The sequence below is a fragment of the Cygnus atratus genome, chromosome 5, assembly GCF_013377495.2.
Source record: "Cygnus atratus isolate AKBS03 ecotype Queensland, Australia chromosome 5, CAtr_DNAZoo_HiC_assembly, whole genome shotgun sequence".
Lineage (NCBI taxonomy): Eukaryota > Metazoa > Chordata > Aves > Anseriformes > Anatidae > Cygnus > Cygnus atratus.
Genome location: NC_066366.1, coordinates 12,379,473 through 12,396,514, shown reverse-complemented (window position 1 = coordinate 12,396,514; position 17,042 = coordinate 12,379,473). Strand labels below are relative to the sequence as shown.

Genomic DNA, 17,042 nt, shown 5'->3' with positions numbered 1-17,042 from the left:
TCGGTTTTGACTTGAAAATAATTAATAATAAAATTAAGTGCACATAAAACTTCAACAAAGAAGAAAAAAATCATCATTCAGTTTCATCTTTTTAAAATGTCACAAGAATTAATACCTTGCATTTTTCTAGCACCTCCTATTCACAAAGTACTTAGCGCTGGTGAAGATAAATATATTAAATCTTGTATTTTATTTGTGGGTTAAATATCTTACAAGTACAAATTCTAAAGAAAACTCATGGGTTGTTAATGCTTATCTAAGGTGTCTGCAGCAAAGTAAGGAACAGCACTCACAGATTCTGATTCCCCATCCTGAGCTCTTCTTTCCAGGTCATTCTGACTGAAATTCAGTTTCGGTGCAATATGGAAAATGTTCAATGCAGACATTCTCTGCTTTACAGAAAGAAGGAGAAATAATTAAATGGACAATGAGTTGTTCCACTAGAAAAATCAACAGATCTAGCCATCTGCCTCCAACCTCCCAACTGCTATAAGAGGAAGCAGCAAGTTCTATGACCTTTCTGCTGGCTTCCCACAATGAGAAGTTCAGATTACCCCTTCTTTCAAGTGCAGTGAATTACTGAACATATACTTCCTAACCCCTCATACTTTACTTGAATGAATGAATAAATGAAAAAAATGGAGTCAGTCATTTATGATTTCATTTAAGTGACACTGGAGAATTAAAAGTCAGAAAAAAAATCAGAGGAGAAAATAAACAGTAATAAAGGGAGTATGAAGAGGACAGAAGAGTTTGACTTTCTTTTCATCTGTGATCCTTACACAAGCAGCATTGACTTAAATGCTCTTAGATCATTTTTTGTTAACGAATTTACATGCAAGATGCAACAGAGTTAAAGGTGATAATTAATTTCCAACCTTAAGATCATGCTAATAGCGACTTTCTGTCCACACAGTAGTCCTTGATTTCTTACTCCCCTCTGGGACGGATCATTAGGTTTGAAATGCCCAATGCCACTTTCAGAACTCTTATACTTTTGAACCCATTTTTACAAGAGGAAATGTTAACAGTCTGCCACCAAAGACAACTGGGTACCAAAGTAAAACCCAGAACTGCATGGTCAGGTGCAGATTAAAATCTTGAAGCAGCTGCCTTAAGGAGTACACAAAAAAACACTCATTTTTAAAGCAATGCTTACTGATTTTTGTGCTGTACCTACACATCTGGGGAGGGGAATAATGTGATCATAAAGTCCATTTACGCTCATGAAAATTTTTCTTTAAAGCAAACTACATGAACTGCTAAAGAGATACCGTATTTATACAAGAAATAAAGCAAGAAAAATCTGCAAGCTCCTCTGCTACACAGAAAAAGAAAAGTTCACACAAAGCAGGCGAAGAAGAAGAGAGGAAATAAAAAAGAAGATGGGGAAAGGAAAGAGACTGTCTGAAAAGGCATTAAAAAAGAAAAAGAAAAAGAAAACATAGTAATAGTTTGAAAAAAGAACCTCAAGGAAGAGGAAAAGTAACTTCTGGAATTAACCTTACCCATGGGTAATTTGTCTTAGAGGAAGCTGGTGTGAAGCAGCTCAGTTAGGAATCTCAATGAACAGATGGGAGCTACTCTGGTTTTCAGGAGTAAGGGTGAATAGAAGTAGGTAAAATCATTCAGATACCCTTCTCGTAAAATTCAGATACTTTCTGAAGAGGAAATCTGAACTCTCCATTCTTTTTCTAACCAGTTTAACTCCTTAAACAACTCATTGTGGGATAATGAGAGACTCAATAAAGAGTCTGAATGTCCCCCAAGAGGCTTGTAGGAACTCATCTAGTTTTACCTCCAATTCCTAATTCTCTCAATTTCTTAAAGTTTGGGAAATATACTCAGGCCATTCTTTCCTCAAATAGAGCAGCTGAAACAATATTTTCCTTGTTACAGGAGATCTGGGCAGACTGCAGAGACTTGCTAAATAATGGTTCTGTTAAGGCTGCATTTCAGATTAAAGTAATTTCAATTGTACATTTAAAGACTTTAATGAATGGATTTAAAATGTGTTCAAATATGTAAGTATAATTTAAACAGTAAATTCCAACCTACAAAAACTGTATTGAAACTTGGAGACATTTAGCAGGAAAATAAATGACTTGTTTAAAGTTCCAAAGATAACTCCTAAATTAAACCTTTTCCCCTCAGTTTTCATTTCATTGCGCCTCTTTCATTTCAGATGACAATCTTATTCCACATGTGCATGTGCCCTGTTCTGCTCTCTACCTCCACAAGATAGCCGCATTCAAAGTCTCTCTTCCTACCTGTAAGGTGTTCAGTGACCATGCTAGATGTTGCCGTGTTCCAGGACAAATCCAGGGCCAAGAGTCCACAAGAACAGCTCACTACCAACTGGAAAGTTCATCTGTACAGAAGTCAGAGGACTGCAACCAACTGCCAAAGAATAAAAGACATCACAGAATTACCATTTTCTGCTCCAGCTGCTAGGTGCAGATCTGTAACCTTCCATCTCTCAGGAAACATGTTACAGAGTGTGCATTTAAAAAAACAACCCAGTTTTCCTTCTAAATGCCCTATGAGAATAGGAACAAATTGCATGCATGATTTCTCTCCCCTGACCCCTAAAGGATTAGAGAGAAGCATCTGTGCCTGACAATCCTGTTATCTAGTTTATTGTGAAGGGATATTAGTTTTGACTGGATTATTATCATTGTGTCTAGAGCAGAACAGGCTACCATCCCTGTGAATTTTAGCTCTGGTCAAGGAAACACAAATGAAATGATTAGCCATGGTTCCAGGAAGTTACTGTACTGCAAAAAATAAAGTCTCAATGGAGTTAAACTGGTGTGTAAGTCTCACACTAACTCGTCATACAGGGGGCGTTTTTACCCTCAAACAAGTTTCATTCATCTGATTAAGGGTGTATCTGGTTTTAGCCACGCTTCAGATGCATTTTAGTTTTGGTCAGTTACTTAATAACATTGAGGATTTTTCTCAGTTAAGGGACCTATTCATAAAAAAATCTGATATATAACAAAGATCGAGTGAATTTGTCTTTATAGAAGGCAAATCCTTAAATTTGACCTTTAATCAGAGGATATAAAGATGTCTTACCAGGGCAGCTGAGAATTATTATCCACAGACAACATTTGGAGAAGCTAAGGTGCAGAGTCTGTAATGATTTTTTTCTTATCATGTTTCAAGTCACTGGAAAAGCAGAAACTAAGCAGCAGTATCCTGAAATTCAAGAGTTTTATATCAGATATAGTAATATACTGCTTCTTTGTTCTCTGTGTGGTCTGCACTTTGGAGCAGAATAAGGACTAATGTATATAATCACCTTGATGTGGTCTAACAGGTTACTGTGACTCAACTGAACCACACTGTGTGCATTTACATTTATTCTGCTCTCACCATGAGCAAAATCTGATTCAGTTTAAGGTTCCTTCATTGCTGACTAAATAAAATTAAATTTGCTTTTTGTTTGCCACAGGCTAAGCACGAACTCATAAACAAATCAGGCACTATGCAGTAACTTGCTAAATCACAGCAATTTGGTCACTAGGATAAACTCTCATTTTGATAAGGAAAATCATGATAATCTCACTTTGTTCAAGACCTAAAGACCTTCCCTGGTAGAAGTCTATACTTGTACACTGATACCATTATTTATGTTGACTGATCACTGATTATGTTGACTGATCACTGATGGATCGCTATTTTGATCACTGATGTGTAGCCTTTCAAATATATATATAATAGGCACACATAATATACATATCTACAATGTTTAATATGTTCATCAACACATCATTGGAATTGGAGTTCTCAGATTTTTTATGCCCCTGTATCTTGCAGCTTTGTAACTCAGGTAGCTATTCCTGCAGAAGCTAAATATCAAGGCTGGGGGCAACAACAAAAGGACCTGAATCTTCAGAAAATTTATATAGCAGACAGATTTTTGCTCTTTCCTCCCTGTCCTGTGCGTCCACTCAATTTTCCCTTCTGGAATTCTATTTATTTGTTTATTAACTAAAGGATATCGAGAGAGTAATGTGCTATGTTCTAACTGGTTAATCTTCACCTTCAATAAAAAATGCCTACTACCCATAGTTTCAAACTGTAGAAGAGTGTCTACAGACAAGCCATAGAAATCCTGTTTCTTGAGCTCTAGACAGGACAAGGAACAAGTTTTATAGCACATAACTGCTGGGGCTCCACAAGATAGACGGAATAGGATGCAGGCCTCTGTTCTCATCTTTATGACAGGGTGAGTGGATTATTTCAGTTAGATGACGCATTCCACGAGCAAACACAAACACAGAACAGATGTCAAAAGAAAACACATTTCTTTTCATGCAGAAACAGCAGATGGAAGCCTGCATTACAAAGCCTGCAAGGTAGGGCATTCATTTAATATCGGCTCATACTTCCTGATCATGCTTATGCTTACTTTGTATCACCTCATCTGGTGTTTTTCTTACATTTTCTTGCTTGGAACCAGAAAGAGTATTTTGATGTGATAATCTTCTAGAGACAAACCCCCCACCAAATAGTTTCCCATCACTTTAATTAATGGACACCACACTGTCTGGGTTCCCAACAGTCACAGTTTCTATTTATTGGGAAACCTTTAACTCTCAGTGAGGAGGATCATTATCTGATACTCTACAAGTGAAGTGTCTGATGAGAAGAGCATGATTAATCAGAAAGTATTCTGAACAGCTAGACTTTTGGTGACAGGCCCATAATCAAAGAGGCATTAAGAATGTGCATGAAAGCAATTTTGTGATTAACACATACATGATTCTGGCCACTGCTGCATGGAAAACAAAGTGCTGAGAAGGACAAGCAGACAAAAAGTGAACAAAATCTCTTCTTTCCACAATTTTGCAAATGAGATCTGAACTGAGTAGGAATAAAACTGCAGTCACCTACTCTCTTCAGCCTGCAAGAACTAGCTACACAAGCTAGTAAATAACAAACTTTGTTTTCCCATATCCAATACTGACACTCCTTGCTCATTCCCTTATGGCCTACAATGTGTCATGTAGTAAGATTTCAAGAGAAGTTTTATGTTTAGCTGCAAGAAAAGCTAGGCTAGGCATAGCAAACCAGCATTTATTAGAGTCAGCCTGCCAAAATGGGTCTGCTAAGATCTTCTCACCAAATGACAAAAAAGACACCTCACTGTGGTAACTTCCTGATTTTTCTGTTACCTGTTTTCTTTACTCATTTTTGTCAATTAATTAAGATGGCAGCTTGTCTTGCTGTCTTCTAGGCTGCCTAATAGAGAATCATGATCAAGTATTGATTCTATTAATTTGTCAGGGACACCTAAAAGATTTCCAGAAGGTAAATATTCCTGGTATCCTCACTTCAAAGGCTCCTTTTATAACAAAGAAACACAGTAAAGGATCAAAACCTGAAAGATTTGACTTATTTTAGATCATTGGTCTCCTGTGTTCTTTATCATCCCTAAAACTCTTGCTACAATATTGCAACAAGAGAAGTATGCATTTATTTGATCACTAACCTTATCAAAATATCTGAAGGTACAAAGGAGTTATTGCAAAGCTATGCTAAAGTATGAATTTTTACACTTCCACAGTAAATAGAATATGGTTTCGTCCTTTTTAAGCTACCTTAGGATGTAAGAACATGCAAACAAGTAGCTTGCTGTGAAGTAATAAGTGTCCTTAAAGTTTCCATCTTAACTAACATCACACTAACATTTTGTGTGCCACAGTCTGAGAAGGGGACATTTGGAAATACCTATTACAGATGCTTCTACTCTTGAATTAATAGATCTATGCCTACAGGCAAAAGTATCTTGAAAATTATTTGAGACAGACTCTCCACTGCTGTAATCCTTGCACAGCCCTTCACACTAGCATAGAGTGGGTATGAAATACAGCAGCATTTTTCAGCCACTTTGTCCTCATTTTGCACAGATGTAAATGACTGCAAAGGTGCAGAGCAATGGAGAATCTGGCACTTTATAAATATTAATTAGCAAAGAATTACACTGCCCCTTTGTGGTGCTAAACATTATCATTCCCATTTTATAAATGGTGCTGCAGTCACTGAACAAGGTTAATTTAGTAGTGCACAATGGCATAAGACAATGACTGAGCCAGGAATAGAATAAAGGCATCTCAGAGCTACTTGGTAGTACTATGAGCCATACAGTTCCACTTCTGTGCATTTGCATTTTTTGGTTTGCCTGTCTTACTGTGTCTGTTCCCCAAAACAGCTTAAATGACATCATATTGCTGTCTCTTTACCTGGGGAAAATATGTGAGATTCCCTGCAGCTAAAAGCTGTCAGTGTCACAGCACAGCACAATCAGCCAGGGATGGTTTCCCCTGGGACAAGAGGCATGACAGCCAACAAGCAAAACTAGCAGCTCTAAGGGGCTTTTTGTTGACAGAAGGTTAGTTTTAAAATAAGTATTATCATGTTAATTGTGATATTTCCATTGACTCTCCAACTTTAAAAGTCATTAGAACACAGCCTCCACAATCTAATGACTAAGATGCATTATAAATAGCAGGTATCTCAAAAGATTCAGAGGGTTGATGGAGCACACAAAAACCTTGATATTTTGATGAATCTTGGATTTTTGCAACTGGCAATACAAGTCAAGATCTCCTGCATGCTAGGCAGAAATACTGGTTTTGTTTTGTGCTGTGAGGTACAATTTTGCTAATGCCTTCCTGGAGTAAGTGTCAGGACTGTCCAGCATTTCACATTTCAAGCACTCCCAGTTAATATCCATTTGAAGAGTGCTTGGTCCTGTATTGAATTGATCTGTATGTCTCTCTGAGCTGATGACAGACACTGATGTTTTGACTTAGACAAACACATTGTCAATTGCTTTGCACCTTTTATAGTCAGTGCTCCTGGACAAACAAGATTCAACTTTTATAAAATAAAAATGGTTATGTTTTAAATATATGCAAAGAGAGTACAAATTACTATACAATGTGTGTTTTTATTCTCTGTATCAGTCAGCAGCACTATGCCCCCTGTATTACAGAAGATGGTATGCGAGTGCCAGTGACTAATGTTTTAAGGGCAATACTGTCCTGTGGAAAAATACATCAGCACATTCACAGCACTGTAATACACAGAAAGACTTTGGGCTGTCACCTTTTCAAATGCAACAGACTCTATTGTACAAACACTACTGGTTTCAGGATTACAAAACCTGACAGCTTTTCCTTGACCACTAATGGGCACAAAGACTCTAGTATAATTATTATCAAATTATTTATTTGATACAGGCCCTTTTTCTTTAATAAAGATATTAAAACAACAACAAGAAAACACTGGCTGCAGATCCACATAATGTGAAAAAAAAAGACAGTCCTTGCCTTCTCCGAGAAGCAGAAACAAGCAGATGGTGACCTCAGTATTAATGGCTCATAGCAGGCAAAATTCCCATTGGCACAGAGGGGTCTGTGACATTGTGAAGAGCACAGAGCATCTCATAAACCCAGTGCTGAGCACCACAACAGCATCCTTCCCACCATGCTTATGGGAAATTCAGCAGCCCAGTGATCTAGATGTTCATGTTTTCCACTCCAAGATCCCATTCCTCTGTCTCTTTCTTGTTTCAGTTTCTGAATGTGGGTATGTCTCCTTTTCTACACACAAACACACACTCAGAGCCTCAACAAATGCTTAGCAGCAAGAACAATCCAGGGCTACGGCTGAACAGATCTAATTTATATCAGTATTTGACCCAAAAGCAAACTGAGTACTGTGGACTCTACACTTCAGTCTAATACTATGTTGAAGCTGAGAAACACAGCAAACAATGAGAATCAAATGCTACAAAACTTTAGCTGCAAGACCAGTTGTTCTCTGGATACCCGGTACCCTGAGCTGGTGGAAGGGGATGGGGAACAGGATGTGGCCCTCACTATCCACGAGGAAATGGTTGGCGACCTGCTACAGCACTTGGATGTAGCAAGTCGATGGGGCCGGATGGGATCCACCTGAGGGTACTGAGAGAACTGGCGGAGGAGCTGGCCAAGCCGCTTTCCATAATTTATCGGCAGTCCTGGCTATCAGGAGAGGTCCCAGTTGACTGGCGGCTAGCAAACGTGACGCCCATCTACAAGAAGGGCCGGAGGGTAGACCCGGGGAACTATAGGCCTGTTAGTTTGACATCAGTGCCAGGGAAGCTCATGGAGCAGATTATCTTGAATGTCGTCACGCGGCACTTGAAGGGCAACCAGGCGATCAGGCCCAGTCAGCATGGGTTTATGAAAGGTAGGTCCTGCTTGACGAACCTGATCTCCTTCTATGACCAAGTGACGCGCTTGGTGGATGAGGGGAAGGCTGTGTATGTGATCTACCTTGACTTCAGTAAGGCTTTTGACACTGTTTCCCACAACATTCTCCTCAAGAAACTGGCTGCTCGTGGCTTGGACTGGCGTACGCTTTGTTGGGTTAAAAACTGGCTGGATGGCCGGGCCCAAAGAGTTGTGGTGAATGGAGCCAAATCCAGTTGGAGGCCAGTTACTAGTGGAGTCCCCCAGGGCTCAGTGCTGGGGCCAGTCCTCTTTAATATCTTTATCGATGACCTGGATGAGGGGATCAAGTGCACCCTCAGTAAGTTTGCAGACGACACCAAGTTAGGTGCGTATGTCGATCTGCTCGAGGGAAGGAAGGCTCTGCAGGAGGATCTGGATAGGCTGGACTGATGGGCTGAGGTCAGCTGTATGAATTTCAACAAGGCCAAGTGCCGGGTCCTGCATCTGGGGCGCAACAACCCCAAGCAGCGCTACAGGCTGGGAGATGAGTGGTTGGAAAGCTGCCTGGCCGAGAAGGACCTGGGAGTACTGGTTGATAGGCAGCTGAATATGAGCCAGCAGTGTGCTCTGGTGGCCAAGAAGGCCAACAGCATCCTGGCTTGTATAAGAAGCAGCGTGGCCAGCAGGTCTAGGGAGGTGATTGTCCCCCTGTACTCGGCTCCGGTGAGGCCGCACCTCGAGTACTGTGTTCAGTTTTGGGCCCCTCGCTACAAGAAGGACATCGAGGTGCTCGAGAGAGTCCAGAGAAGGGCAACAAAGCTGGTGTGGGGTCTGGAGAACAAGTCTTACGAGGAGCAGCTGAGGGAGCTGGGATTGTTCAGCCTGGAGAAGAGGAGGCTCAGGGGCGACCTTATCGCTCTCTACAGTTACCTTAAAGGAGGCTGTAGAGAGGTGGGGGTTGGTCTGTTCTCCCACGTGCCTGGTGACAGGACGAGGGGGAATGGGCGAAAGTTGTGCCAGGGGAGGTTTAGGTTGGATATTAGGAAGAACTTCTTTACTGAAAGGGTTGTTAGGCATTGGAATAGGCTGCCCAGGGAAGTGGTTGAGTCGCCATCCCTGGAGGTCTTTAAAAGACATTTAGATGTAGCCCTTAGTGATATGGTTTAGTGGAGGTCTTGTTAGTGTTAGGACAGAGGTTGGACTAGATGATCTTGGAGGTCTCTTCCAACCTAGACGATTCTGTGATTCTGTGATTCTGTGAAAACCAATACATTTAACTGTAAGCAATGCACTTTTGGAAATGCAGCATTGCTTCTCAAAAATGAACTCCCTTGACTGTAATTGCTGTTAATAGAAGCAGCCACCTCTCAACAGAATATATATTTTTAATGTTGAATGAGTTGTGACAGGACCTCCTTAACTGCCTACTGACATGTCAAGGAAAGGACTAATAATGATGTCCTCCCCCTTCTTCATTCTTAAGCTTTCCATTACAAATACAAAATATTCAAACATTATGAGCATCTTCTCCTGCCTCCCCTAAATGTCATAACATCAGTGTTACTAATACAGTGTAAACATGGTTTTGTGCTTCTGAATTTGGTGCTGGTGTTGGACAACTAGTATGAATAAACTCAGTGAGAAACCAAAAAGTAAGGAAAGGGAATTTTATTTCAGTCAAAACTCATTTTACTGACTCACAGTCATTCTCTCATAGATTTATCTCATTCTTTTAAGCTCATTCTTTCATATTCACAAGCACCAAGTAGTCTGGCCATGACGAACAAGGACAGCAGTTGTCATGTCTTTATAACATCTTCCAGGTCCTTCTTGGATTGGAGATCATGGTCATAATGTTTGGATGTGCCTTTTATATCCTTGGCTTATAGCTTGTCAACCTTAAGACTGACAATGACTGTGAAATACTCTCTTAATTTTGGCCCACCTCTCTGAATCAATAAACAACAGTGATGATTTACTCACTGCCTTTTGTTTCTTTATTATGGGGGTTTATAGCTTTAATTTTTTATCTTCCTGCCATATTTTCTTTAGATGAGAAAAGCCCAGTAAATACATGCTTATAGGTGAGGAAGAAACTTTTCTGAAAGGTCCTATGAAGGGAGTTTTGCAGAGAACAGCAAACACTAACTGGCTCACCACACAATGAGCCCAGAAGCTCAGGAATAGTACATGAATTGAAAGCAGCTAGGCCATGAAGGATTCTCCTGCTAATTTTTTTTATTTGTTAGTAGTTAGAAATGGCAGTCTTTATGCTGATGCAGTTCCCAAGCACTAGGGCCAGATGCACTGAACACTTGTAGTTCTGAGACCACCTGCCAGCAAAGGAATAGAACTATTGTTTGCTGAACAAGGCAAGGGCACCTGCTGATAAGATGCACCGCTGCATAACAAGCAACCACCCACACATTGCCTACAGCCCTAAATAATGTTATGATCTAAAAAACTACGATGAGTTTTTCATGCAGATTGTCTCACTTGTGTGCAATTGTGCACGTCTATGAATGAAACCAGTGTGAGTGTGAAAACTCAGAGCTGAGCAACAAGAACTGGAACAAGCTGGGGAAAAATTCACTATAGTCCTAAGTGACAAGATAAATACTTCTCTAGTCCTATATATGGCTGAGAAACCTACCCTTAAGACACTGGACCCCATTTCCTTTCACGATCTACACATCCTGGCAAATTTTGTGAAGCAGAGGAAGGGCCCTGCTGCCCACAATCATGCAAACTCAACTTTTGTTCCTTAGGTCTCTTCCTATTTGCACCGTAAAGAAAAGAACTGCATGTTTCAAAAAAGCTGAGTCATCACACGCTTTACAGAGTTAAGCACATAAGTAGAAGAGTAGCTAAGAAAAATATAGATGCCAGAAAAGAAAAAATATGCATTTTCTGTAGGGGCTAATGAAATAAGATGCAATGTTGGTATAGAAGGAAGCACTTAGCTGCTAAACATTTCACTTTCAGGAAATTACTGTCAGTTATACCATCATGCCAAAACCACCAGCAAGCCACACCAACGATCAGCTGAGGGTGTCCTTTACAGACAGGAACTATGAAGATAAATATTCAGAAAAGCTTGGTTGGAGCTTTGACCTGAATCTGCCTTGACCTTTTTCTACAGCAAGATAATCTAAGAGACAAAAGACTTAAACTGAAGGAGTGACAGGTTTTATAAATACTTGTAAAATACAAGTAACCAAGTTTTCAAAGTGTAAAAAAAAACCTCAAAGTGAATACATCAGACAAATAGAAATTAAAACAGTTTCATAAACAACTCTCCCCTCTGCCCATTGTGTCCCTAGAGACAGATTCTTGCTCGTAGGCATAGCTTTGGATAACTAAGTAACTTTCTGAACTGCACTGAACTTTGCCAGTCTCCTCTGATCCCAAGGAAGTTCATTCTGTTATCTCAGAGACCTGCTGTCTGCTCCTCTGAGCAGTCTCACAGTCCTTGTAGGCTGCAGCCTCCCAGAACCACACTGGGACTCTGCTCCTGCTATACCTTACAGCCCTGGAACCAGCTCCCCGAAACAGGCCCTGTAGCTCCCCAAAGATACACCCACCCCCCTGCTGTCATTTCCGAGGGCTCTCCTTTTATGATTACTTCTTGAAGGGATACAGCATGCAACTGAGAACACTCACCCAAAACAAATACCATCTGTCACATCTGGGAATTTTAATTTGTGTATGCATTGACCTGAGACAAGCTCTGTAGGCAAGAACTGAACTAGATGCAGTAATAAATTTGCTTCCCCTAAGCCAGTTCCTTCAGATCTCCTAGTAAATACAAGAAGAACACAGTTTCCGCAGACCTAATATTCTACAATAGGGTGAGTTATTTTTGGAGCAAGCAGTCATATAGGCTTTGATGGAAGTAATGGGGCCTGGACGTCCCCATCCATCCCCTTACAAAGGCAAAGTTACACCACAGTTACTCTAGAAATATTATCATGTTCCACATTGATAATATGATGGAGAATATACTATGTTAATCATATAACAGGCAAACATGTATTGGTGCATTGAGAATGTCCCTGTGACATGGTCTGACAAACAAATGGTCTTGTCACATAGCCAAATCTGCACCCATCACCTGAACTGCAGTTGTAGGGTGGCTGTCATGTCACCTATCAGTTGTGTGATGGGGATGGGAGAAGGATAGACAGCAGGACAGAAGGGTAGACTGAGGAACTGGAGGAAGCCTGGGAGGAAACCTATCATGAGTTCTGCTCCCAAATACAATGGAAGATACCATTGTTTTGGAGGAGTTGGGATGAGGATGCCAGTTCTATTTTTTTGGAAGTTGTAGATGAGGGTATACCTAAATAGTCCTTAAATTAGAAGCCTAAACCTTAGGCACACTCTACTCCAGCCTCTGGGCAACAATGAGCGACTTGACCAGGTTGGCCTAAAATCTGTATCTATGGTTGCATGAGTTTGAATCTCTTTCCAGATGGAATCTCCCCTTTTTTCTAGGGAACCATACCCTGATTTCACACAACAGAACTGAATTACAAAGGGATAGCAACTTCTGTTATCGGTCACGTTACTGGCATCTGAAATGTCTTCAGCAAACAATCCAATCAAAGCTTTAGCAATCGGTCAAAACTTTTTCAACAACTGTGGGCATCTGGATTTTCTTTCACTCTTAAAAAAAAAAAGGAAAAAAAAAGAACAAAAAAAGAAAGAAAAAAGAAAGAAAAAGTAGCAGTAGTAAAATAAAAAGGTGGCTGACAGGACTCACGCAGGAAATTCCATGGAGAGGATTCACAATAGAACCCCGGTGGACAGTAGAAAAGCAAGGCCATTCAAAAATGCCAGCAAAGTAATAGCTCCAGCAAATGATCTGCAAGTCTCGAATATGAGGAAATTGATGATGGTGTCAACTTTCTGTTCTAAAATAAAGGTATGGGAATATGCCAGTAATGCAGATGCAAAGGGGAACTGCATCTTGAATTGAGAAGGGAGACTAGCCTGTATTTCCTCTACTGAGACAGATGCCTAGGACAGTACTTTTTTCCAGCTATTTTTTTTTTCTTTTTCAGTAAAATTATTTGCGTGGTAGGACACAGGTTATGACTCTCCTCAGATACAGAATATTCAATAAAACATCATAGTAACATCTGTAAGTCAGAAGAAATGAGGGCCAGAACTCTAGTCAGCTGATTAAATATTTCGTATTTGCCATTCTCAGCACTTTAAACTGCCACAACATACTCTGAGAAGTCTCTTTAACTACTCAATAGAGCGGTTTCATCGCCTATCACTCCCCAAATATTTCTACTTAAAAGTGTGCTCACCTCTATCACCTGATAATCACCACATCAGTTAGATAAGGCCCGGGTAGCTAATGCCATTCCTCTTACAGTAACAACCCTATCAACACTCAGACGTAGTAGACAGATTTTAGCTGCTAGTTTGTCAAAACATTTCCACGACCAGCTACAAGTGATGAGCTTTTAGGTGGGAAAAGTTGGGAGAAAAGTCACCTAAAATTCAGGTGCTGCATCAAACAAACTTTTAACATGACAGCCATAGGATGATACTGAGCCAGCCTGCAGCTTGCATCACAAATGATGATAGCTGAGTTTGATAGTCTGACAAGCAGCTCCACAGGAATCTTTCTTTACTATGGATTGTGACCAGTTTGTGTTAGTCAATAATTAGAAGAGAAGTAAAGGAACCCTTCCATCAACCACAAAGCTAAGAACAGCTGAGCAAATGCAAAAAAAAGAACAGAGTGATTCTCAGAGGGAAAAAATAATATTTTCATAGCATTGTACCTGAAACACATCTGAAGTTTAAAAATAAGCATCACTGAAACCTACAGGCTATTTAGTCTTCTTTTCTTTTTGTTAAAATTCAGTGTATTGTGATAAAAACCAACCACAGCAGAGGAAATGCTTTATTAGTGTTCCTCTTCTAACAAGTATGTGCATATTAACTATTTAAGAGCTCAGAAAAATAGTGAGACTTATCAGTTTTGATCATGATACGCTATTTGTCAATTTTTAATTAATTGTAATTTTCCATTATATTTTTTCTGACTCTAAACAACCATGAATATGAATCCACAATACTCTACAGCAAACCAAGCACCTCCTCTTAGAGATACACATAATTACCGTATCAGGTGACAAATGTTACAACTATATTGGTATTACAGCCAGAAGTGGTACAAATGTCCCTGCAGCTAAGACTGCTTTTCTCTTGTTGCCCTTTATATTGAACAGGAAGTCAAAGAAACTCTAAGACTCTGTACCTCTGGCAATGAAAAATTATTGACTCATCCAGCAATTTCTTAAAACTCCAGCAAATTCTCAGTACAGAAATCAGGCAGGTGATGTGGCTATCCAGCTTTCATTAATCTGCCCTCTGGCATGTGTCAGTGTTCCGAGAGATTTTTGTATTATGTTTTAATAATGCCTTTCAAGACATATTGAATGTGTAAGTAATTTTTCACTGAAGGACATTTGTGTGGTAGTCCCTAGACATGGGCTAATTATTTTTCCTTGTGTATTTTTTAAAGAATAACCAGCTTCAGCAATGCAAGAGTCATATTTTGACATCACTCAGACTCATGTTATTAGATTTGTTTGATCTTTAGAGGATAGCAAACAACAAATTTAGAAATTTAAATGAACCAACTCCACTAAGTTATTATGCCTATGTTCATTCACCTACAAATTCCAAAGTTATAATGAATAAGAAACAGGGTTGAATTGGATAGAAAAAGAAGCTAGCTCCCTCAGTTGAAACTCCAGAGAGTATATTCAGGGTAATGTTATTTTTTATTTCCACAGTTGCTTCTTTAATAAAGTATCTCAAAATAGTGAAATATCACTGAGAGTAGAGGGGAGATGGAGAGAGGAATCTGTCCACAGTATCTCCAGGGGGGTACATATGCTATTTTTAGCCCAGCTTTGGACTTCTCTAACTTTAATGTAACATCTATTTTTGTCCTCTTTCTGTATCATTAACTGGGTCCTGCCAGAAGAACCTTAATAGCATTGTTTAGAAATGTTCCAGTCCCATGATTTTCTTTATTAGAACCTCTGCCCTCTGCAGAATTATTGACGTAATTCTAATTAGCTTGCAATGCTTACAGTTAGAGAACCTATAGTTGCACAAGTTAAAAAAAAATCCTGGATATAATCACTCTAAAGATTAATACGGACTCAGTATTAATTCTCACTATGTCTGCTCATTTCCAATATAAATTGTATTTGCTATGAAGAAAGGAGAAGTGTGAAATCACTAAAACTGTGCCAATTCAAATGTCTATGGCACACACAAATAAAGCACCAGATAGCCCTGACAAATTCCAATGTTTCAGAGACGACATCTATTTTATTTCTGCTATTGCATGGGCAATTTGCCTAGTTCATGTAGTAAAGAAAAAGCAGGTCAGTTTTTATAGTGTGAGAATCACCTGAAGAAAGGAATAATCATTTAGCACATCTGCCAAGAAGAAGCACCAGAAAGAAGGATTTTGATGATCTATTTCATTTACTCTTCAATTATATTTTCTTTAACAGATGCACTGCAGGACAAAAGTATTCTGTCAATCCACTGTAGATTAAAATCAACAAATCAAATGGACCATGAATTCTCTTCTGCTTTCTTTGTAGATTTTGAGGAACTATTTAGCTACATCTAAGTCTTTGCTGCCTATCTTCTAAACATGTTTTGTCCTTCTTCATAAATAAAACAGCAAACAAACTTTGTGCTTACTTAACAGAAGTATGTCAGGCCAGACCAGGACAGACAGAATGTTTATTGCGCAGAACTGTGTCGTTTTTAATTTTGCTAATGTCTAGACACAGCTAAATGAAACAGCACATAACCTACCCAACCTGACAGCCTTTCAGGATCTCAGGCAGATGTATCCTAGCAACTATGACAACTGATACTACTTCTGTCCTTCCTCTCCATATTCTTTATGATCAAATCTTTGAAGAAACTTGTTTCTAGAGTTCTCCTCTTTTTCCTCTGCTACAGATTTACTGTGTTGAACAAAAAAATCAGTGAATGATTTTGTTTTGTTTAAATATATGATCTGAAGACTGAATTAGGAGAACACTTGATTTTCTGGCTTCCATTCCTCTATGCAGTAGAAAGCAAAAGTTTCAAAAGATTTTCACTTCCCAATACCTAATTTCCCGATACTGTTAGCAAAGCACTGTATCCTATCTAATCTTGTTAAGCTAATGCTATTGGTTGACAGTTCTGAGCAAGCAGCTCTTAGCCACCTGGAAGGATTTGTTTATCAATGAGACACTCAAACTAAGTAACACTCAATCAGCTGCTCAGTCAAAATTTGCTTTGGAAATGAGAGGATTAAAAAACAACAACAACAAAAAAGCATTACTCAGAGAGTGCTTACTCTCATAGCTTCACAAAGTACACACAATTTGACGTATAGACTTACCTCCATCATCCATTGTCTTGCTTTCTGTAGTTCAAACTGCATTATCAGGTACAGGTTCCTTCCCATTCACTTCTCATATAGGCACGTCTGTCTCAGCTCCATCATTTTATCTTTCTCTCTGGTGATATTCATCTTATCTGATCTTTCTTGAAAAAGAAATGGCCAAATGTTATCTTTTATGTTCAATCTGAAAATATGCCCTAGGAACCCCATAGAAAAGGAGCTCTGGAAAAAAAAAAACACACATTACCTTATTTTCAGATAACTTAGTCTCGAAAAACTCTCATCTACATATCTTTGTTTATATGACATGAAATGTAACATTACGTATATATGTGACTTATTAATCTTCTCCT

The 17,042-nt window shown here is 39.3% G+C and overlaps 1 long non-coding RNA gene across 1 annotated transcript; it reads right to left on the bottom strand.

The window, feature by feature from the left end:
- Positions 1-292: 292 nt before the first annotated feature.
- LOC118249767 (uncharacterized) lies at positions 293-16,781 on the bottom strand. Its single transcript, XR_004779203.2, has 3 exons — positions 16,687-16,781; positions 2,271-2,400; positions 293-392 (listed from the first exon to the last, which is right to left on the bottom strand). It is a non-coding gene; the product is annotated as an uncharacterized LOC118249767 (long non-coding RNA).
- Positions 16,782-17,042: the final 261 nt, after the last annotated feature.